The sequence below is a fragment of the Mesocricetus auratus genome, unplaced genomic scaffold, assembly GCF_017639785.1.
Source record: "Mesocricetus auratus isolate SY011 unplaced genomic scaffold, BCM_Maur_2.0 Super-Scaffold_100004, whole genome shotgun sequence".
NCBI classification, from domain to species: Eukaryota; Metazoa; Chordata; class Mammalia; order Rodentia; family Cricetidae; genus Mesocricetus; species Mesocricetus auratus.
In genome coordinates this window covers 26,733,393-26,757,199 of record NW_024429189.1, presented here as the reverse complement: position 1 = coordinate 26,757,199, position 23,807 = coordinate 26,733,393, and the positions used below count along the sequence as shown (strand labels likewise).

Genomic DNA, 23,807 nt, shown 5'->3' with positions numbered 1-23,807 from the left:
CCGAATCTTCATGGGCTTCTACAACATGACTCATTATAACAAAGGAAGACAATTACATGCTTTTACACCCATAACTTATCTAAGCTGCCATGTACTCCAGTTGTCTACAAGGGCCCAGAGCTCTTGGAATTTGAGGCTTTCTCCTGAGATTCTGTGATAAATGCTTAGCTGGATGAACAAAAATTTAGCTCAAGTACATCATATGATGAGGACAAACTGAGAGAAATGCTTCACCTAGGCTTTGCTCTCATTTCTCAGGCCTGGTGGATACAAAATGTGTTAGAAAAGATAAGTGAGTCTTCCTTAACATTTCAGCTTTACATTAAGTGACCATGACTTGAACCTCAGCTATACTTTCAGTGGATTCCCTTTGCGATTTTTTCTTTAAGCAGGAGCCAGGGACTGCATCATATTATTATAATTTTTAATAAGTTTGTTATGACTGTTCCTATTAAAGATATGCCTTCTTCTAATCCCACAAGCCTCCAATTTACTCATTAGAGAGATTGATGTTCTCAGACAGCCACTGTTTTGGTGACATGCTGACAAGTGGTGACAGTAATAGACAGTCTACAGTAATCTGCATATCCTTGGCTTCTGGGCATGTACTCATGCTATACTTTACATGCATCTGACATATATTTTAGTATGTGAATGTTATATTTGTAGTAGGAGCTTTGGTTTTATTTTTTCCAAATCTCAACCGATAACAACAAAATGTCTGTTGATAAAGCATCAGCGGTTGAACTGGCAAGTCACACATAGGAAGAACAAGATTAAAAACCTGCTCTACGTTTATAGTATTTATTTCTCTTTTGGATTTCTGGTTCCTTCGTTCATCCCTAAAGTGAATTATTTTCACATATTAGTGATAAGCTATCACACCAACTACATAAAAGGGATAGGGAAATATAAAGAGAGACCGAAAATAACTTAGTGTTTGCTAGTGGGTCTTTTGCAGCCATGTTTGTTCCACTCTGGTGAAATCAAAGAGAGCACAAACCAACATGCAACAAAATGCTAAATACACAGAATGCATCTCTGGAAAGCTCTCTTGCTTGGTACATCTTGCTTTCTCCCCTTCCTCATTGCCTACCTGTTTCCTTAATCACATTGGTGAGAAGAATTCTGTAGAAATGCTATCAGAAGTTTTCTATAATGTTGATTACTCTGGCACTATTCAGATGTGAACAATTCAGGTGTGAGAATATGAACAAGTACAGAAGGAAAAATGAATGAGACAAAGAAGTGAGAAGGAAAAGAGGATGAGAAGGAGGAAGAAGAGGAGAGGGAGGAGGAGAGAAGACAAGGTGCAGGAGGAGAAGTAGCCACTCCCATCTGGGTTCAGTGAAGTCCTAAGTGTCAGAAGAAGGCATTGAGACTTAACAACTCTTGTCAAATTAGGATGAAGGTGCTAAATGAAGAAGCGAGCATTTTGAATCACAGTCAGTAAGCGGAGAGCAGACTGGAGATGATCTGAGTCTTTGAACTCTCAAAGCCTTCCCTCCGTGACGTGCTTTCTCAGGCAACATACCCAAACAGTGCCATCAATTAGGGACCAGGTATTCAAGGTTCTAAGGTTAAGAGGGATATTTGTCATCGAAAAAAACCACAAAGATCATTATTTCCCTCAATTCACTTTAAACATGTAAAGAGAATAAAAGGAAAAACAATGTAATTAAGCATGAGCAGGAAGAAACATGAGTTTTGAAGATCAGCTGGATCCTTCTCCATGGGATAGTTGCTGTAGAAAGCCACAAAGCTATTCATTGTCCCACATTCCTAATGAGCAAGAGGATGGGCACAGATATTCACTAGCAGATGTGTGTGGTCAAGGTAACTTGTGCCCCTTCTCTTCCAACAGTAAACAATCATGAAGAAGGCTTAAGAAATGGATGACTTTCTGTTATTACATGCCAATAAGATGAGAGCTGAGGTGGAGAATGGGGGAAGAGCAAAATTCCCTATAGATGGTCTATCATTATCCTTGTTATCCCAAACTTTGACTTTTTGTGAAGAAAGTGATTTTGAGAGAGAACCATTAAGAAAGAAAGTTGTTGTTTACAAAGAGTCTGATAAAATAGGTAGAAAGTCTTTTTATAACCAGGCAATCCACCTATGAGCATGGCACAAATAGAAACTTTCTGTTAAAGCCCAGGAATATAAATGGAAGTAAATGGCAGCATTATTGCATGAATAAATGAGTTAGTCAATCAATCACTGACAAGGCACACTCTGTAATCAAAAGATTTTTCATGTTAAGATTAATTTCATTTAATACCATTCTAAATATTGCATAAGCCCCTTTGACATTGAATTATATTTCATAAGACAGAAGGAGTACTTTTAGAAGCCAGAGAATGGTAGACAGTCAGGAACGATTCTCTAAGATTTCAGGGTCTGGGTGGTCACAGGCACAGGTTTGCAAATGCTTTAAAAGTCATTGACTAAAACTGAAGTGACTAGCTATGGGTGCTTTTTAAATGATGCTAGTGGCTGACAATATTGGTAAAGTCAAGATTATCAGGAAAAAACTCCTTTAAACTTAGATCTTACACATGAAACTTATACCAAGTAACTACAGAATAGTGAACAGATAGTCCTTCTCAACATATGAATAATAACAAAATACATTGAATGCATATGCACTGTTTGTAGCATCTCATATTTGATCCTGAAGCCAGTAATAAGTACCATACCAACATAAGATAACTTGAAGTCAGTTCATCCCATTCACCCGCCTTTTGCCATGTAGACTCAAGAAAGACAGCCTCATCTTGCCAGTATCAGAATATTCTTCTCCCTGAACCAAAGCAAGAAAAGTCAACAAGGCTGCTTTAAATTCACAGTGGTGCTATCCCTCTGAATTAAAGGATGAGAAACATGTAAAAACAATTTTTGGATTCTGTCACTAAATTACTATAAAATAATTGGCACAGGACTGTCTCTACTCCCCTCCAGCTGCAGTCATCCTCATATAGGAGAACTCTCATGGAGAACTTACTAAGAATTACTTCTTACAAACAATTTTCTGGTCATTTCTTGCTTCCTCTCTTAACTTCTATTTTACATAGATTTTTCCACAACTGAAAACATAGAAAAAAGGTAAACTTTCATAAATTCACACTGTTTCAACAGAGAAACTTAGTTTTGTATTTCAACCAGAGCAGATTTACTCCCTGGGAGACCCTTGACAAATACAATTGCAGTTTATTACTAGATGTGCAGTATAAAATTTTGGTAAAGAAAAATAAGAAGGCTATGCATGGATTTAAACAAAGACAATCCCTCTTTACCAAGTGTAAAGGTTTTTAAAATTTAAGAAATTTTACTTATGGAAAATATAGAGAAGACATTTTTCCTTAGTCTGCATTCCCCATCTCTTTACAGAATAGTAGATTCCTAAGAGTTACAAGTCCTTCTCAGGATAGTCTTGTGGAGTGAAAAGCTGCACCTTAAGGTGAGTGAGAGAAACCATTCCAATGTTCTTAGCATCAAGCACAACAAACCAATTTAGAAACAGACATCCTAGTACCTGCCACTGCCCATCTAGTCCACCCGGGTTGCTGAGGACAGTGCTTGGACTGAGTTGCTTGTGACCTCTGTTTTCTATTCAGATGTACCCAATCTTCAGAATAGTGGGGCTTTTAACCTCCTCTCCACTTTCTGCCTCATTTTATAAACTTTTCATAAAGTCAGTGACTATGGGTCTGGATGGGTTCTTTACCATTTATTAGAGCAGAGATGTTATTTATTTCATGGGTGAACAAACTCCAAGGAAGAAGGAAGACTCATCATCCACCTGTAATCTGGAGAAGGACTAAAACTTGCATCCGGCCTCACATTCTCAGTCAATGCTGTCTGCTTTCTCAGAACTACATCTCTGAGTCCACAATGTGTGGATCTATCATAGGGCTCTTTCTACCAAGAAACAGGGAATCCACATTGCTGCATTTGGAGTTTTGCATATTATAACAAGTGGCAATATCTGGCCACAGTGTATTCAAGTTTTTAAGATGGCAGAAATAAAAAGACAAAAAAAATGTTTAAAGGATCATTAGAACTGGGGATATGGCTCAGTTGGCATGGTGTTTATCTGGCAGGCACGAAGCCCTGCATATTGCTCAAGCTGTAATCCCAACACACAGAAGTGGAGGCAGGAGGATCAAAAGTTCAAGGTCATCTCAGCCAACTGGAAGCCAGGTTGGGGTGCCTGAGACTCTGTTTCACATCAAAGCCAAAGAAACATAACATTGCAGGATCTTTCCCCCTAAGAGTGGTTACCAATAATGGTAAGTGGAATGATGCACTGAAAGTCCTTCCTAAGCAGCTGAGCATGTGTTCAGGTCACAGCTTCCTACTCTAGGAAAACCCAAATTTACAGGCTTGTTTTTGCATTTTTCAAATAGTTACATGTATTCCTCTGGGGGAGAAAACAACTCTGGCATTCAGATGACGGTTTGGGATGTGTTCTAAGGATGCTTTCTTGTTGTTGTAATATAAGGAGATGACGTTTATAAGCACCTTTGTGTTGGTGTGACAAAGCCAAGGAATGTAACTTTCTTACTGTTTTGATAATACATCCAATATGGTCATTCTTCCCTTTAAAATGAATAGCCCGTGCCATGCAGAGCCTCAGTCCTTGTCAGCATTGGCTTCTGGGATTTAAAGACCGTTTCTAGGAGCAGAGAGGAGCACGGTGGCAAGAGCTGGATCAGGACTGGCATTCCTCTTAAGAGGCAGCCTGTTGCTCACATCCCTGTAATAGTTAATCATGTGCCATCCACTGCAATTGTCTCTTTCTTGTCTATTTTGGCCATAATTTAGAAATATCTCTATTTTTTTGGCTGTCGGGAAAGACAAGAATCAAGAGTGTATGGACCCTATTTTCAACATGATTACTCTTTAAGATTTTTTATTTTTACATTTTCAATTAAAATAGAATTATGTCACTTTCTCCCTTCTCTTTCCTCTCCAACTCCTCCCATGCCCCTTTATCTGAAATTAATAACATGCTTTTCTTTACAATTTTCCCTCGTTATTGTTATATGTATCTGTGCAAAAATATATACTCTCTGCTGAGTCTGGTTTTGGTGGTGTGTTTATGGTTGCCCACTTTGTATTGACTGGCATTCTTCTTAAGGGGACAGAGCTGACTGAGCAGCAGCCAAATTCAGTTCCATCCCTATCTAATTACTGTTTTTGTATCAGAAGAAATAGTGTTTTCAATTTTTGAGTTATTAAAATATTATCATTAGCTGATCTTAAGTCTAAAGGTGGTTTTAGTATGACCAAAATGTTTTCACAAAGCAAACAATGGCTTGTGTAAGAGCAGTTAACTCTAGTTCTTTGGTCCATCTTTGTGTTCATATGTAGTTTCTTGTTTCTAGTTTTGGCTTTCAGTTGTTTGACAGACTATAAATTTAATATTATAAATTTTGTGGTCACAGTCTAGACCCTAGATTCTTAACAGATATTAATAATAACACTAGAAACATTTTTCTTGGTCCAATGGCAACCTTGTCATCAGATTGTAACCAAGAGTAAATAGAACACTCAATTCAGCCCATGTGCTCATTATGAACCCCAGAGAGAATAAATCAAACCTTTTCTTCATGCTAATGACTGAGTAGAAAGTCAAGGCTGGCAGGAAATCAGTTCTGACTAACTTATGGATTCACCTGTCAATTTATTGCTTCTGTGAACATCTCCGTAGAGTTATCGTTAGGTAATAATGAAAAGAATAGGATGCCTTGTTCCCCTTATGTTCTGGGCACTTGTGGTGGCACATAGGTTCAGAGATATTCCCCACAACAGCAGTCCATTTGTTGGAGAAAGGAAGTGTGAAACTGGGTAGAAAATTGTGTTAACACAATGAAGGATAGGTACATGGCTTAGTGGCACCCTAGTATTAATTCTACAGATTGAAATAGTCCCCTCTCCCACATAAACAACTCCAATGTTAAAAAGAGGGAAAGGGGACATTGAGAGGCAACCCAACATTAAAAATAAATAAGCAGATGAAGGAATAACACAAATAGAGAACTTTAGGAAAAAGGCTGAAGAGAAGCGACTGCTATTTGTGATAGTCAAAAGGTCTTGAAATATTTCCTGACTTCCCGAGGCTCCATCCACACAGCCCTAACCCACAATTACAGAACAGAGGAAGGTGAGAGACCTTCACCTGTGTTGGAGGGGAACGTTCTGTCTCTTCCATGGAGATTTCAATGGTGCAAATCTGGAGAGACATTAGGAACATAGATTTGAAACAGGTCTTCCTAAGAGACATGGGCTCATCCCTTACTCCTAGTCCATGAGTGTTTTTCTAAGTGCATTCTTGGGTACCTGCATCGGAATCACTTGAAAATCCAGTTCCTGGGTTCCAATATATATGTATGGAATCTATCTCCAGTATAATTTTGGTGTGCACTGAAGCCTGAGAGCTATTAAATCAGAGAAATGTGACCAGATATCCCTTCACAACATTAGCACTCAGCTGAGCTGAGTCCTTTTCATGGGAAACCCATTGTAATCCGTCAGGATTCTTCTGCATATTTGCCACTGTTCTTTTGTAAGCAAAGAGCACACATGTTACTGGCCATAAGTCCACTACTCTAAAAAATGGAACTTTCTGCAATTGCAAGTATTCTCTACAGTCTCTGGGGAAGGGCAGTAATGGGGAAATCTCAGCACTGTGATTTGTGTGCAGCCGAGGCTTATCTAAAATCAAAGGGCTGGGCTGAAGCCTACAGAAAAGGTCAATGGCCCTTGTGGGTTGTTTGTTTGTTTTTCCTTATTTCATTCCCCGTTCCTATTGTAAACCTGGAAATGGAGAGGATGATCATTCCAGAAGCAATGGCCACCCAGGGCTGAGAAGATGAACACAAATACACATACATTGATGACAATTTGAAAACTCTAAAATATATTTTTATGACTGTCAAAGTCATCATTTCTTTGACAACTTCTACTTATTATGGGAAACTGTGAATCATGCTTTTGCTTTTGCACTTACATAGATAAAATTACATAACTATTTTAATGTTACAGGCTTATTTGTCAAATTTAGAAATTCAATATGAAATGAAGTCTGTCCAATGACAATGGTAACAGAACTAACCCCTCAGCAGAGCCATTCTATAGCTAACTACACAGACTTTCTCTAGATTTCTTCGGTTTGAATTATAACTCCAGCACCTACTAGTTGTGTGACACTGAGAAAGGTATTTAATCTGTGTTTGAGGTATCCCCATAATGTTGCTGCTGCTGCTGAAGAGGAGGAGGAGAAGGAGGAGGAGGAGGAGGATGGAGAGGAGGAGGAGTACAGAGAAAGATTTCTGCCTGATGAGCTTCTTAGGAAGAGTAAATGGCTCAATATTTATAAGGTAAACTACCTAGTCCTTACAAATGCTAAGCAAGTGTTTATTCGATAGTTTAAATTATGTTAGGATAAGCCTTTATTTCTATGTGCTAGATACCATCAATTGTTCCACACACATCTCATAATTCAACTTTCTCAGCAGTTTATAAAAATCAAATTATATGAAGTCAGTAAAACCAAATAATACTGCAGTTTTTGTTTGCTTGCAGAGATCTGGCCTTATTTTTCTAGATTATTATATGATTAGAGTAAGGAAACAGAATTATAAGGGATAAAGCAGGATAGGATAGAATGAAGCCATTTTAGTTCCTCTCTCTACATTTGCCTGTAGAATCACTTGGGTCTTAATGTTTTCCTACTCCGTTTAGTGTGGTTGGGTGTATATCAACATAAGCATCCATGTTTACGTTCACGTACTTACAAGTATAATTCCATTTGGATCTGTAGGGTTTGTGTTGTTACCTTTAACCTCCACATGGAGTAATTTGACAAATTCAGAAATTTAATATAAGCTGGGCGGTGGTGGCGCACGCCTTTAATCCCAGCACTCGGGAGGCAGAGACAGGCAGATCGCTGTGAGTTCGAGGCTGGGCTGGACCAACAGCCTCCAAAACAATACAGAGAAACCCTGTCTCGTAAAAACCAAAAAAAGAAAAAAAAAAGAAATTTAATATAAAAATGGCAAAGTCACTGTTGGTCATTGCTGACAATCGCCAACAAACTTTAGCCTTCCCAGAGAGCATCCTGCGTGAAAGCCATGCTTCACCAGGAGTTGTTTCCTAGACCTGCATCCCTTGAGAAGCTCAGATGCAGGCCCTTGAATAATCATCTAAGAAAAGACTATCTGGACCTCACTCAGAGTAGAAGATCCTGCATACTTTCATGGGCCTAGCGTTAGTCACATGTTTATCCCTGTCTTTATAGTGGGTGGACATCTTTGTTTGCATCTCTCTGAACTTCAAAAGGATCTTTGTATGCAGAACTGTTACAAAGAGGCCCATGACTGTGGGAGCATTTATTTATGTTACTATGGTACAATGGAAGTAAGTCACTTTGGTTCTTGAATGTGTTCCTGTGACTCATGGGTATTTTTTCCAATCTGTTTGACCTCTGATCCTTTCCATATTCTCCCATCTCAATTAACTTAGCTTCCAAACCACAGCTGTGTCTGTTAACCAGGAATGAAGAATGAGAGTCACTGTTTCCATCCAGTCTTCAAAAGAGGTAAAAATAGTTCCCTGTTGCCTTCGTATAACCAGATATTAATGGAATTTTAGAAATGAAAGTTGTAATTTCTTCTTTAAAAAATATTTTGACAGGTCAGAAAATTGGAAAGTTAGAGACATCACTAAGATCAACTGAACTGTGTATTGTGTAGTAACAATGGGCATTATCAGAGACACTGCACACATATCATAATAAATGTTCAATACACGCTTAATTATCTTAAGAAACAACTGCAATTATCAGGATATAAAGTATTAAATGTTCAAGTCAACAAAATCTGTAGTGTTAACAAAAGAGGAAATTGAACAGCTACACGTGTTCCAGACCTCCAGAGGGCGCTATTGCATTTACACAGAAATACACTTAATTACATAAGCATCATCTTGAAATTTAAAATGGGGATTTTGAGCATATATAACTTGCTTCTATCTAAGATTAAGAAGGAATCAATAACCATGACAATAATCTGACCTCTAAACTATTAACCGAGGCTTATTTCATTTAACAAACTTCTATTATAGCCTAAAAATCAGCTACCTAATAAAAGAATGGCAAAAACAAGAACTCTTTCCAAATACTATTCACAGTAAATTTCATTTGAATTTTACATCAGTCATAGACATTAAATTTATTGTAGGTTTAAGTACACAGAGATTTAAAATCCTTTAAATAATTTTTGAGCATCAAGAAATAAAATCACACCATAAAATCAAGTTTTAAAAAACTACAGATTTTGAAAACACAAATAAAATTGTTACATAAGTAAAATGCCTTAAACCTTTGTATCTAACATTTTATATTTATTCATTTAGCCTAGGTGATATTCCCTTGGAGGATACTGAGTCACAGGCAAGCAAACAATGAATAGACGAATCAAGAAACGACCCTGTGATATGTCTGGAAACTGGTACCTTGAGAGTGAATATTTAGATACTGGTTTGAAATAGTATGACTTTTAAGAGAAGAGATGATTAAAATAGACTCATGTTATTTCTTATGAAATCGCTGACAGATTTGTTTGATTTGGGCTTTGACAGATATTACGAATTCTTGTCACAGCTCCAGAATTGTTTAAATCGTGATGGTATTTTTAGAATCATTAGTTACTATTAGAGTTTCATGTGGAAATGCCCCAGGAATAGGATAAAGAAGAAGCAAAAGACTGTGTTGCTAAATAATGTAAATTTTTTATTTGTACTTCCTATACCTTAAAATCATCCCAGCGTTATATTACAGAAATTTGTGAATGATTTTACTTCATTATAAAAATGGACTAACACAACACTCAACTCTTGAAAGCATTAATAAATCACATTATATAACAAAGGCATTAAAATAGAAAGTGATTAAATTTAAAAACTATCTCCAGATTTGTAGCATTTCTTGTTTTGAAGTAGGGGAAACCCAACCTAGGTGAGAAATGTGCAGAATAATTGATGAGCCATGTTTAAATTGAAATGGTTTAAGTTCCAGGTCAGGAAGTTAGGCAACATGTTCACTCAAATGTGAGAATCCCGCTACAGAACTTGTAGATTACGTGTAGCTCCCAGCACAGAGGCATATGTCACTCCTTAGTATCTCTCTCATAGAAGCACAAGCTAGGGTAAAAGCCATTTCCTTCCCTTTCCTTGGAGGAAGGAGGAAATTAATACCCTCTGTGGCTATGTGAGAACTTAATAACCAGGACAGGAAAACAAAACTACTGCATTTGGTTGGGCCTGGACAGATCTATCAAATCTTTAGTTTGAACTAGCCTGGATGGCATGGGGGAGGAAGATCTTACCTTAAATAAGGTAAATGGAATTTTCTTCAAGACTTAGTCACATAAAATGTTCTCACTTGATCCTATAAGTCATTCAGTAAATGGAATCTTGAGACCATGGAAGCCATAGTAAGCATTTGAGTACTTGCTCCTGAGGGCGACTAGGAGAAAGGCTGCTGATGTGTGAGAGAGGCCATGACTAAGCACTCTCATGAGCTATGTCATTTCATAATTTAAAAAGTGTGTATGTCATTCCTTTTGGCAATAATTGTACCTAATGACGGACACCTCCATGAAGGTTAGATCATGCCAGTAAGGTATAGTATTTTATGATTTGAGACTGAAAACAGTAGCCCAGAATAAAATAGCAGAATTTTTAAAGTATTCATAACTATTAAAAACCTATGGAAGCCTCAGTTTCTACACTTCTTAATTAGGAGGATATGTGGCCATATACTTCATTTATTCTAAATGCAGTCACGTATTTGAAAGTCCTGTGGAAGTATAAAGGATATGGCTGTACTAATAGGGTTTGTGTTTCTACCTCAGATTAAGATCTTGGATCTCTCAGCTTCCAATTTCTTTTTTCACAGGCAAAGACAAATTAGGACTATGAAATTGAGTGGTTTATTTCAATATTTACCCTGAAGTTTCATGAAGGATACCTTGTTCAGATCGCCTCCTTAAGCTGAGTATGACTGATGAGGTTCAGTAGTTCTGGCCTCTGCACTGCAGAAACATCTTGCATAGGCTGCCAAAAGGTTCTGGAAGACACAGAGTACATTAAGAACAAGTCACTGGATATGTAGTCTGCCAGACATTCTGAATGCTTGCAACAGTGTGATTGATAATGCCTCAGATGAGAAACTTTGTCCAAACCTCAAAGTCAGTGCCCAGTATGTCATTTTGGGTTATTTTATGGATCCATCAGAAATGTAACACACAGGTGGAGTACAAGTAATCGTGGGAGCTTCTTTTGTTTGTTTTAAAGCCACATTATTCTGAAACCAATTAAATTATCTCCATCTGAGAAGAGAATCAGCTCATGAAGCAAGGCTTCGAGTGACACCATGAAGTGGACTCGTGTATTTAGCGTATTTGTTGCTTGGAGAGAGTACAAGAAATCACTTGACCCTCTATAGAGGCACGGAGAAAGAAGTGCACATCAGTTTAACACCAAGCCCAAAGGCTAGACATTGAAAGAGGATGTTCTGATATGAAACATAGAGGGCGCTGTGAGAGGAAGGGCGCTGTGAGAGGAAGCTGATTGACATAAAACTGAGTGTCACAGTTCAAGCTGGCTTTGTACATTGTAGAATGGAGACAAGGTCCTTTCTTCTATGAGTTTGTCTCAAATCTGTCTGATACCTTGAGCCTGGAGACATTCTAGACACCCTTAAAGTCGGCACATAGCTCTTCAGTGCTCTGATGCTGGCCTAAGGGTGTGCATTCTAAAACAATCCTCTTTGACTTTAGGGAAATAGCAAATTTTATGGTTATGTGGGGGGGGTAATTAAAGTTATTAAAGGATTTTTCCAAAATACTAAGAGATTTATGCTAGGTGTGCTGTTATATGTTTGAAATCCCAGCATTCAAGAGCCTGAGCCAGGAGAATTGGCTTGAGTTTGATGCTAGCCTCCAGCAATACAGACAAAAAAATGAAAAAAAATAAAAACAAAGGAGACTAAGCATTTTCATATTTGTCACACACCTTTGACATTATTATAAAATGTAATACTTAAGACTTTGATGATTCTTATGTGCATATTTTGTAAAAATTTTTCAAGTTTTGTTTTTGATTTTGTCCATACTTAACTGATGTCCCAAATGCACATGATGAGGAGTTTTATATAGCTAACTGTCTCTGGTAGTTTATATACAACTCGCCGCATGATTTTAAATATTTAAGACACTATGCTATTAAGCTAGTAATATAATAGATTGGTTTTATATTTTAGCACAGCAAACTCCCCCATCTCGGGATGCTACTTTTATTGAGAGAAATCCACACTAAACAATGATTTAAAATGTTCATAAAAGTTGCTAGCTGAAAATGTCCCTGTCTTTTCTGTTGTATCCAGGGTCTATAAATCTGAACCTACATCTCTGTATACATAGATTTATGCAATTGGTAAAAATCTCACAATCATATTTTAAATCCTATCCATTTGTGGGGATTAGCCTACTCAACTAATTCAGAGAGGAAGGGGTGTAATAATTTCACTAGTCCTTTACTCAAGACTGTATCCGCAGGGAAATCCCACAGCATCTCATCAGCCCATAAACATTATCAGTATGCACACATCATTCAGATTCAGTTCAGCAAGTAAAGACTATACTGACCCTAGCTGTTCTTCTGTCGCTGGTAGAAAGACTCACTTTTAGTTTTTGTTTTTTGCTTTTTTTTTTTTTGGTTGAGTTATTCCAAGCTATCCATAGTCTTAATAAGATAAATAGTACAGACTTGTATCTTTCCATATAAAAGAAGCCATTAGCTCACTAAACACTCTTTTCTATGAATATTAGCATGTCAATATCACACTCAGCATGCGAACAGGTAAGAGACAGCAATCTGATAGGACTAGAGAGGACAGGAGGCTAGACAGTCTACTAGCTACCTGCTGTTCTCCATCATCCTCTGAACTCAGTTTTAAAATGACTAACAGAATCCATGATTTAAGCTTCTATTTGCCTTATTTTCAAGGACACTACCAAGATTTGTTTGAAACCAAATGAACCTCAGAGTTCATCACTGGCTAGGCCAATGTAGTTTTTATACATAAGGATATGAACCAAACACCATTTGTGCAAAATAAGATCTTTCCTATGTTCGACTCCCTTCTCATACTGTTTTTCTCACATTTTTTCTCATTCAAAATAGAGTGGAAATCTTCAGAAATGACCTATGTGATGCAGAGTTTGTTAGAGCTCCCTTCCACACGGCTTTGACATAGAATTCTTAGAGGGTTTATGTTTGAGGCAGACTTTTATCTCCTTTTCTGAGTCTTCAATTATTTGTTGTCCTATCTGACAGATATCAGCTCAGAACCTAGAAGAAAACAAAGTTTCTTCTAAGAAGAAATACCTAGGCAGCCTGTCTACAGGTTCACTAAACACCTATTCCCAATTATGTAACACATACTTTAAATGCACTAATTTTTCTCATCTCCAAGAACACAAGACTTTACAGAAATATAGATTACAGTAAACTGATGACTTAGCTATTTCCAAAAGGGACCCTTGGAGTCATTAAGTGTATATATGTGTAACTGCCATCACCTTAAAGCCCTAAGCACCAACTGAACTCCGTAGAGATTCCAAGTCATAATGAAACATTGTGTCAAACTATTTGGGATTCGCGAGTTCCAAGTCCATATAACCACCTAAATAAATATTTACTAGCTAAGAATTGAATTTGAACATTCCCTAGGGTTATCATTCCAGCACTATGCAGAGGAGGAAACTGAGATTAAGATGCAAAACTTTCTCAAGAGCACAGCCAGAAAAAGACAGAAGGAACAAGTGGAATTGCACATGGAGGTCTATGATGACATCTTTGCTATCCTGCTTTGCTTGCAAAACAGGATATAGTCTCTGTTTGAAGTTGCATGGTGCAGCAACTCAGTTTATAGGTAAGGACTAAAAGAAGGGAACAGCATAGTGACTTAAACTGGAAGACAGAGCCCAGTTTTCTCAGTCTTAAGTTCTTTGCATGTTGGTTTGCTGCTTGATGACTATGCTCATGACCTTACTGAAATGGGTGTTTTATGCCTAATCCTTGATCGTGAGTTAATAAAACTTCTAGATGTTTTTATAAACGATCATACAATTATTTTTTAATTCAAGATCTTTTACCTTACCCCAGTCACACTCCCCCCTACCCTCATGTTTCTTGCAGCCCAAGGTCTTTCCCAATGGCTTTTTTTCCATCACTGTCAGAGATTTTGGTCTTCCAAATTCACTTGCAATTATTACCTATCTTGAGGTCCTTACAACCTGGCACCACACTATCTTTACCTTTATTGATTTTACCTGTTCATACTTTCCTCTGTCCTGATTTACTATGCTGACTCTCATGGCTTTGACCATGATTTTCAAATATATGATTTAAAAGGAAGCTATAAGGCCCACTTTCTTACTCTGATTTTCAACTGTGAACCAATCTCCTCTCCCCAACATTTTCCTTTTGCTGTCTCAACTTCTATTTTTCCACGACCAACTATTGGGGAAACTAGACTCTACATATCCACATGACCACTGGATTTTGTGTGTGTGTGTGTTTTGACAAAAGTTGAAATATAGTTTATAGAAAGCGTATAAATCTAAAGTGTTGAACTGATTTTTACTGTAATTTTACTATATTTCTTAATGATTTTATATGAGGTTTGTAAGACTGTTTTTTTCCCTCTCATAAAGAAATAACCAAAACTTTCCTGCCCAGATGGGAAGTACAATCCAAGATCATCATCTAGTGTGCAACTACATGATGTTATTTCTAAAGTTAACAAAAATATGTCAATCAGTTTGTGTCTATTGCCAACTCTGTAATTTGACTATCAAAATTATCATTTTATATGCATGGACAGGCTAGCTTTGTGCCTATCTTAAACTGGGAACTCATGTGTAAGATTAAAAGGTCAGTTTGAAACATGTAGCAGTTTGACATTAAATGGATAAGGAGAAATTACACTCTTAGTCAATTTGACTGTCATAATTCCAGGGTAAGCATGCTAGAAAATATATTTGAGAGAATCTTCCAGTGAATTAGATTATTCTTTGTATGAGATAGCATCAAATACTAAATCTATTTTTTGCTCCTATTTAGTATTTCTACTCTTTTTTTATCTGTGACACAGATGAAATTTTGTGACCAGAAAATTAAATACACTGTTGAATGCCTTGCTTTATTTTTCTATAGATTCTTTCATGTGTTTCCACTCTATTTATTGTTACAGGAAGGAAAGTTTATAAATTAGATGTTACTACCGATAAATTTGTGTGTTTTACTTTTCCATGCCTGGGACTGTGCTAGGTGCTAGAACACAATAGAACAAGACACAGCTTCTGCTCTCAAGCATCGAAGTCTAACAAATATGTACCCACTTTACAATATTGCTGTGTTTGTACTAGTATTATTACAACAATTCTTCATTTTTAATGATTATTATACCTAGTCCCAGAAAAGGGCATCTATAACATTTTTATGATAGTACATATTACTCAAAAAGAGAAATAATCTTCTCTGATATAAGCAAGCTTTTCTTTATAATGATGTAGAAACATTTGCCAGGTTTTGTCTTGAACTTGAACTACCCTCTTGTAATCAGGAACTAATTAATTAATTAGCTAATATTTGTAAAGTGCAATTGCATAAAATGCTAAGCATTTTAAAGTCATATTTTGCCTCGTATACTGGGTAAGCTTTCTTCTTAGGGTTTGAAAAGGACAATTTAGCAAATTAAATTTCATCTCAATGAGAAAGCTAGGCATATATTGGTGGTAGGGGGTGTGCAACAGCAGAAGTTCAATGGAAAAGTGTAACTGTGATCAAAGGTTACTGATCTTATACATGTTGTCCATCTCCCATCATCAGAAAACAGAATGTGTATATACATTCTTACATAAGAGCTATAATCAGAGTACAGATTTATAAAAGTAGAATAATATTGTAATTTCTCACTTAAAAATTGAAAAAATAATTAACTTAGTACTTTCCAAAATATGTGTAATTTTATAATGTTCTTGAGAAGTTCATGGCCAAAACATCCATTTTGGTATCTTTTTCTACAACTGCACAGTCCACAATTGTAAGATAATTATCAACTACTTCCTTTGCCATTGTGTGCATGGCCCAACTCTGTGCTGTGCCTGGAAGACAGACAGTAAGGCCAATGTCCTGCACTATTCAGTGTAAAAAAACCAACCCTTAACATGTGATTATAGCTGAGTTTTCTGATCTACTAACTTGTAGATACCCAGATACATGATGTCTTGGGACATCTGATTACATATTTTTCTGTTTGGGGAGTTATTGGCACCTTCCCCTGCTCCTCTTGCTTTTAAAGCCAATTAGACACCTGTGGCAAAAGATGGAACCAGCTGCCATGCTCAGAGAGTTACTTAGGCACTATTTTTTCACTCATAAGCATTTATTTCTGTGTTCAGAAAAGATTGCTGGTGTGGTTTCTCTTGTGAATGTTGGAGAATGTGGCCAGATACACTGAATGGGTTCGCCATGTGATTACTCAGAATTGCTATATGCCCTTCCTTCTCTGCTTGGGGCATAAACAATGGCTTCTCAAACATTCATACTTTCTTCTCTGTCACTGTCCAACATTCCTGTCTCATCTCAGAACACCAAAGGTAGATTTTCTTTATAGTCTCCGTCGTGAATGGAAAGCATCAATTAGATAAAGCTTCTGAACAGTTATTTACTTACAGAGTTTTGGGAATGAAAAGGTTTGTCCTATGAAGCACTAGCAGATTTTTGACAATGCCAAAAAGTTTCACTCTGCATGCTCCATCTCTTTGTATAAGAAAACAACTGGCCGTCACCTCTAGATGACTGTCTCATCAAATCTGAACAGGCTATTTCTGGGCTAATCTTTCCATCTTCTCCACAGCCAAGTTCAAGAATTTTGTCCAAGACTTCAAATTACCGTAGCATATATATGACTTCTCAAGGCCTCTAGGCTTTCTTCACAAGGCCTGAGATGCTTGGTTTCCAGATTCTTGTCTTCAGTCATAGTATTATTTAGGCTGTGGGGTCTACAAGTAGGACATAAACTGAAAGAACAAGTGGGAAGCTGGGAAAAATGGATCAGTGGACAAAGTGAGGACTTGAGTTTCTATACCCATAACCCAGATAAAACTGGAGTAGTCACACGAGTCTGCAATCCCAGGATGCCTGCTCTGAGGTCCAAGATAGAGTAATCTCAGAAACTCCCAGCTGATTAGGTAATCTCAGAAACTCCCAGTTGATTAGGCCGGCTTAGGAAATAGTAAACAAGAGCTCCTGTCTCAAACAACAATAGACAAAGAGGGCTGTAGTGGGCATCTTGCCTTGCCAGTGAACTTGCAGTAGTGGCCACACACTTTGGGCATGGTTTCATGTACAGAAGTGACCCTTTTAAGGTAGAGGAGCTGCGGGCAGGTGCTCGCTCTACAGTTCCTGGCGCAGGAAGGCCGCAGCAGTTATTTACTCTTATCTGTGTAAGTTCTCCCCTAATAAAACACGCATTTATCATTTCTCTTGGGTATGGTGAGCTCATTTAAATGCCTGCCTTCAGAGGACCGACACCCAAGTTTGTTCCCTAAATTCCATACATGCAGCATGGGGTAGGCTGATTTCCTCTCTCCCTCTCCCTCCCTCCCTCCCTTCCTCTCTCCATACACACACACAGGCACATACACACACACACACACATACACACACACACACATGCACACACATATACACATACACACACACATGAGAGAGAGAGAGAGAGGGGGGGGGAAGGAGGGAGAGGAAAAGAAGAATAGAACAATTGAGGAAAGCAATCTTAAGACAACTGAGTAGTTCAAAAGTCTACTATAGATAAGAAAAACTGTAGAAAAGGAAGTAGCAAACGGAAAGTTCTGTCACCCTCAAACAAGGCAATGCCTGAGTTTTGCATCAGGAGTATAGGCTGGGCTGTAGGTCACTGGGAGTGGGTTTGCTTGGCATATCTGACAGCACAAAACCAAACTCCAGGGTTCTTTTGGAGGCATGTTGATATAAGCTCAATGGTAAAGCGTTTGCCTCACATGGATGAAGTTCTGGGTTAAATTCCTAGTTAACTAAAATTAAAATCAAGTCCCAAATTAATAAGCAAGTCTTGAAAAGAAAAGTCAGTGATGTTCTCAGCAGGTAAAAGATATACCATATAATCCCGAGATCTGAGTTCAAGCCCTGAGCCCATACAAAGAATCAAGATGGAAGAAGAAAGCCAGCTCCATGAAATTTTCCCCTGATTTCCATGCACTTACGTGCCTACATATGTACATTATGCCTGCATGTATATACTATCTAAATAACAAATGAGTAAATAATTTTTCAAAAGGAAGCTCAATTTCCTTAGTTAGATATTGTGTCTTGTGTTTGTGTGAGTCATGCTGGTATAACTGTCCAAGCCTTAGGCAGAGCTTCCCTTTTTTTAGGATGAGCTTTGTTCCCATGATACAGTGGTACATCTGTATTTGAGATTTCCCAGGTCTACTCCATACCTGTAAATATTTCATGGAGTGCTTAGACTTTCCTAAAACTCTTATCTCTGCAAAGGACTTAATGACAAGTTTCTCATTTGAAGCTTATCCCTGCCTAACAACAGCCAACTAATCACAGATGCTCACCTAGAAGCTCATCCATGCTAGCTTGTTCAAAAAGACATGTATCATAATATATTGCTTCCAAGGGAACAGGGGGTTTATAAAAGTTAATTCCTTAATCGGGGATGTATTGTATCTTAGACAAGACCTTATGAAACACTTATGGTAAAGCTAAAACCTGTTCTGTTACTAGAATGCAGCATGAAGGGACTGGATAGCTCCATGGTGTTTCTGAGGAAATGGAGTCCTCAAGTTAGTTTTCCTTGTTCAACTAGGTTCTCCTACTTACTAGTGCCATGATTTTTAGCTCTTATATGTCCAACCTCTCATGTCTATACCCATAAAATTAGTATAATAGTAGTTGACTTCCATGGTTGCTGAGAGGATAGACTGAGTGAGATCATTTTCATATTTGGGAACATGACAGTTTTAGTATTATTACAGGTAGATCATATAGATGAAAGACCCTGGCTCTGGCATTAGACATCTATATTCAAGTCTGTGCTTGACCTTGTATACAGTTCAGAAACACTATGCAATCTCTCTACATCTCAGATGCCTCACTTATGAAATGTGTTGTGACAATTAATTTTTATATTTAAATGACTTTACTTAGGTAAATGTTAGTGAAGTTTTTCCCTGAGTTCCCTCTTAGCTAGATGACTTCTTCATCATACTATGTTCGGTCATAATCTAATGACATATAAATGGCATGTGCTACATTTGTATCAAACAATTCTCAGACTGAGAAAAGTATTTTGAGTACTATAGTAGCACCAAGTGTTAATATGTATAGAGAGAATATGTTCTTACCTCTTCATCTTCAGTGTCAAATGGTTAGAAAAGAAATCATTAGAGCAGGTTATTTTTCATCTAATGCAGATTCATGCTGGTTGTGAAGTGAGGTTTCTCAGGTAAAGATTTATCCCTGTTTTTACAGAGCTCATCTGTCTGCAAAAATCTCGGCATCAGAGCCCCATAGCTTGTTTCTCAGAGGCTCCTAGCAAATGCGATAACACTCAATCTTCATCTTGAAGTTCCCTATGCAAATGTAGGAGGCTCTTGCCTTGAGAAAAATCTTTAAAAGTTGCACAGTTCCCCAGAAGCAGAGGTTGGGAGGGAGGCATGCTTTGTGTCATACACATTAATTCAGTTGGCACATTACAATGTTAAACTAAATGACATTATTACAAAGCTGTGCTAAGAAGTGTTGACAGGTCCATATGGTAATTTTACAATGTATAATGAACACACAGACTCCTTTCTTGCAGAAATTTATAGTTCAAATCTATACCCAGGATATCCAGTTTTATTTCCAGAAACTTAAATTGACTTATTACGATGTAGTGAATGTATAAATTAGTTCCAGTAGTTAAACTGAAACATTTCCCTACAGACTCAATTAGATTCATTAATCTGCTGTGTAGACCTGTAAACGGCCCATTGTTCTTTTCCCCCCAAAATGTCAGAAACTATTTCTCTAACTATAAAATATTTCCTACAAAAACTGTTTTAAATGGTCAGAATTATTGTATATTAGAAACCCAGAACTACAAATTATCTTATTGCCCTGGCACCGTTTTTTCCAAAGAAAAATAGGGTCCAGCCCTTGGCAAGTAATTTAATGGGGTTAGTGACGAGATCCAGTGCTCTGTCACACTGAAAATGCACTGAAATTAAGACAAGATCATCTTTACCCTTGTCCTTCTGAATAAATCAGCAGGCCTGGGGTGTATTGTGTGTAGTCCTAGCTCTGCAGCCTTTTCATTTTAAAACTCTTGTGTGTGTGTGTGTGTGTGTGTGTGTGTGTGTGTGTGTGTGTGTGTGTGTGTGCCTCCCTCTGCCTGAAGTGTGGTAGCTTATCAGTCCGTTCTGACATTGTGAGGGCAGAATAAAATCATAGAGCCTGTTAATGAATTCCATTTCAAATGAAGCACACCTGTGTCCTTCCTCCTTCAAAAATACCACCCTCCATGTGGGATCTGGGTGGACTACAGCACTGCAGTCTACTGCTTTAAACACAAGTCGTATTTTTAAGCTACTGTAGTGGAATTTAACAGCAAGCCTGTTTCACTGATTGATGAAGGCAGCTGTTTTTACTTACTGTGTGATTTTTGTTTTTTGCTTCTGTGATTTATTAAGCATTGTTGTTTGAAAAATCTTTGCAACTGTTACCTTTGACATTTTTTTAGTGGCTCTGAGCCAATAATCTTTTCAGAGTTGCATTTAATGCTTATGCGGATTATGTTTTTAGGTGTGGGTCAATATGAAACTGTTCCATTTAGAGACAGAGAGGAGAGGGTTACCAGAGTCATTCACAGAAAAACATACACTAACACAGGTAGGCTACTATTGGTATGATTTGAAATGGAAATGCTTAACTTCACTTGTTTCTAATGGAAAAGAATTGTAGCTCTCTTTGAAGGAAAGAAAAAAGCAGTACTTATGAGTATGGTTCTGTCACCCAAAGGAAATAATGGAAACAAACGTCCCTCCGAAATCATTTGGAAACACAAGTTCTAAAATCATGTCTCTGGGTGCCTCCACCTCTTCCTTTAATAATTGCTTCATTCTGAGTCATTAATACTTCAGACTCCAGATTATCTCTACTCTAGTAGATGGAAAATTAGATGCTGAAAACCCTCAGTTTTTATGTCACACAAAGTCCTTTTCCTCCTCAGCCCCAAGTGTAACAAAAAGAGATGTTCATGATCTACGCTGTTTCTGTTTCTACTTTCTTGTTAATCTGGGACAGTCAAAATGTGGCTAGAGGTGGGCCTCAGGTTGTTGCAGGAAGAAGGGACAGATAAGAATAAAAATCCATTACACCAACTATCAGTGAAGAAAAGGAAGAGAGAGAGGGAGAGGGAGAGAGAGAGAGAGAGAGAGAGAGAGAGAGAGAGAGAGAGAGAGAGAGAGAGAGAGAGAGAGAGAGCCTCAGTTTCCATCAATTGGTGGTGGGGTCAGAGCTGGGCTGAATTCATTCATGTAACACATATCATCGACCATACTTTTAACTGACCTTCATTATTATCTTCCAGCCAAAATGGAGTAGACAGCTGGAGGAGTAGGTGCTCCAAAAGCAGAGATGTTGGACTTTTCCTCCAGGATGATATTTCCAGTGAGAAATATAATGTGTTGGAATAATCAGCTTCCTGTTCACAGTTCCATGTTCATCTGCTCACAGGACATGCACAATTTTCCTGCCAATGTACAGCGTAACATTTCCTTCCCCCACCCTTTCCATTTCATTAATGTGGAGGTGGGGAAGGGGTTGCCAGATTCTTCTTAAAACATATTTCCCCCTAATTTTTCAACTTATCACCTCCTTTCTTGGAATCCCAGCTCTCATGACAAATGGTAGAGTTCTTGCCTGTGCAAATCTGCTCGATGCTAATCTCTGCACCTGTACTTCTGGGTGGGGGAAAGGCAGCCACACATGCACAATAAGTGTGCATTTCCCACATGCGGAAAGGACAGGAGGCCTGATATCAGCAAAACCAGCTCAAGAGCTTCCCTGACCTTTTGAATTGGTAAGTGCTTCTGTTCAGGCAGCTTTCCCCATGGCTCAGCACATTGAGTTTCAATTCAAGTATTCAGTGAATAGCTTCCATGTGCTGGGTGCTGTGCGTGAAGCAAAATATGTAATATATTGTCTCTGCTGTCAAAAAGAGTGTCATACTGATGAAGTGACAAGAAGGTCTCACCTATAATTGTGGTATCAAGGACCTTGAGGATATTGTTAATAAACCTGATGGTATTCTTCAAAAAAGTGCTCCTTGCAAATGAATCAAAAAGATGAATTGGATGTGACATGAAGAATGTAGAACAAACTGTATTCACTGGTGGTGTCCTATGTAGACTTCATTAGAAAAGGAATCATCTAGAATGAAAATATGGAAGTTCACCAGGGAAGCTCAGAAGGTGACTAGACTGAGATCCTCTCTATCCTTGTCACAAAGGGAAATAAGGGAAGAGATGATGGAGGAGGAAGGAGAGTCTAATAAGCCGAAACAGAACCCACAGAGAAGAGCGACAGCACTGAAGAACAGCTTATTCTCCACACAAATTCTAGCATTTTTTTCTAGAGGTCCCACCATTTCCCAGAAACTACCACAAGGCACCTGCCCTTTGAATTCCATGCGTGAATAAGTTGTCTTTAGGAGTGGAAGAGTTATTCAAGATGTCAGATCTAGTAACTAGGTCAGCAAGGGAATGAACCAGCTGTTCTGGATAAAGAAAACAAGAAAATACTGCTAAGAAAATTAAAACTGGACATGGGCATGTGTTGCCATACTTCCTGTCATGTTACTTTGTTGCCATACTCTGCCTTCTGCAATCTTCCCCGCAGACATATGTAGACAGCACATTGTGCTCAGTAGTTCAAGTCAACTTGGTGCAATCAAGAGCCATCTGGGAAGAGGAAACTCCAATCAAGGAATTGCTTCCTCTGAGCTGACCTACAGCCATAACTGTGAAGCATCTTCTTAACTGAGAACTGATTTAAGGGGACCCAGCCCACTGTGAGCTACGCCATCCCAAGGCAGCCAGGTCGGCACTTTGTGGGAAAGGTAGCTGAGCAAGGGGAAGCAAGCCAGTAATGAGGCTTCTTCTATGGTTTTGGCTTCATGTTATTGCCTTAATTTCTCTCATTGATGAACTGTAAAGTGAAATGAAGCCTTTCCTTCCCAAATTATTTTGGCCATGGTATATATCACACCATGGTTTACTAGGCCACACATTATGATTCAAGAACTGTCAGCTGCAGGAACTTGTTAATGTTTTCAGTAAGTTCAAGTTAGTTACACGGCCTCTCTGCTGCTCCCTAGTTACCTCTTAGTCTCTGCTCTTATAATAAGGTGTTCCTGATCAGAATACTAACTGACAGTCTTCGTGTGTGTGTGTGTGTGTGTGTGTGTGTGTGTGTGTGTGTGTAAGCTCCCTAAAAGAAAACATGGGTTTGGTTCATCATTGTCACCACTGCTTTGAAATGAAACTTTGGGGTGAGATCTATAGAATGCACACCTTGATCCAAAAGCTGTGGTGTATAGATGATTGAGTTCTTATTTGAGTAATGACTTCTTCAGT

At 38.1% G+C, this 23,807-nt stretch overlaps 1 long non-coding RNA gene across 1 annotated transcript in view; it reads left to right on the top strand.

The window, feature by feature from the left end:
* The first annotated feature begins 5 nt into the window (after nt 1-5).
* Nucleotides 6-23,807, top strand: part of LOC121140352 — a 35,616-nt gene continuing 11,814 nt past the window's right edge. Inside the window, exons 1-2 of the long non-coding RNA XR_005877141.1 lie at nt 6-7,385; nt 8,530-8,605. This is a non-coding gene — a long non-coding RNA (uncharacterized LOC121140352). The remainder of the gene's footprint in view (nt 7,386-8,529; nt 8,606-23,807) is intronic.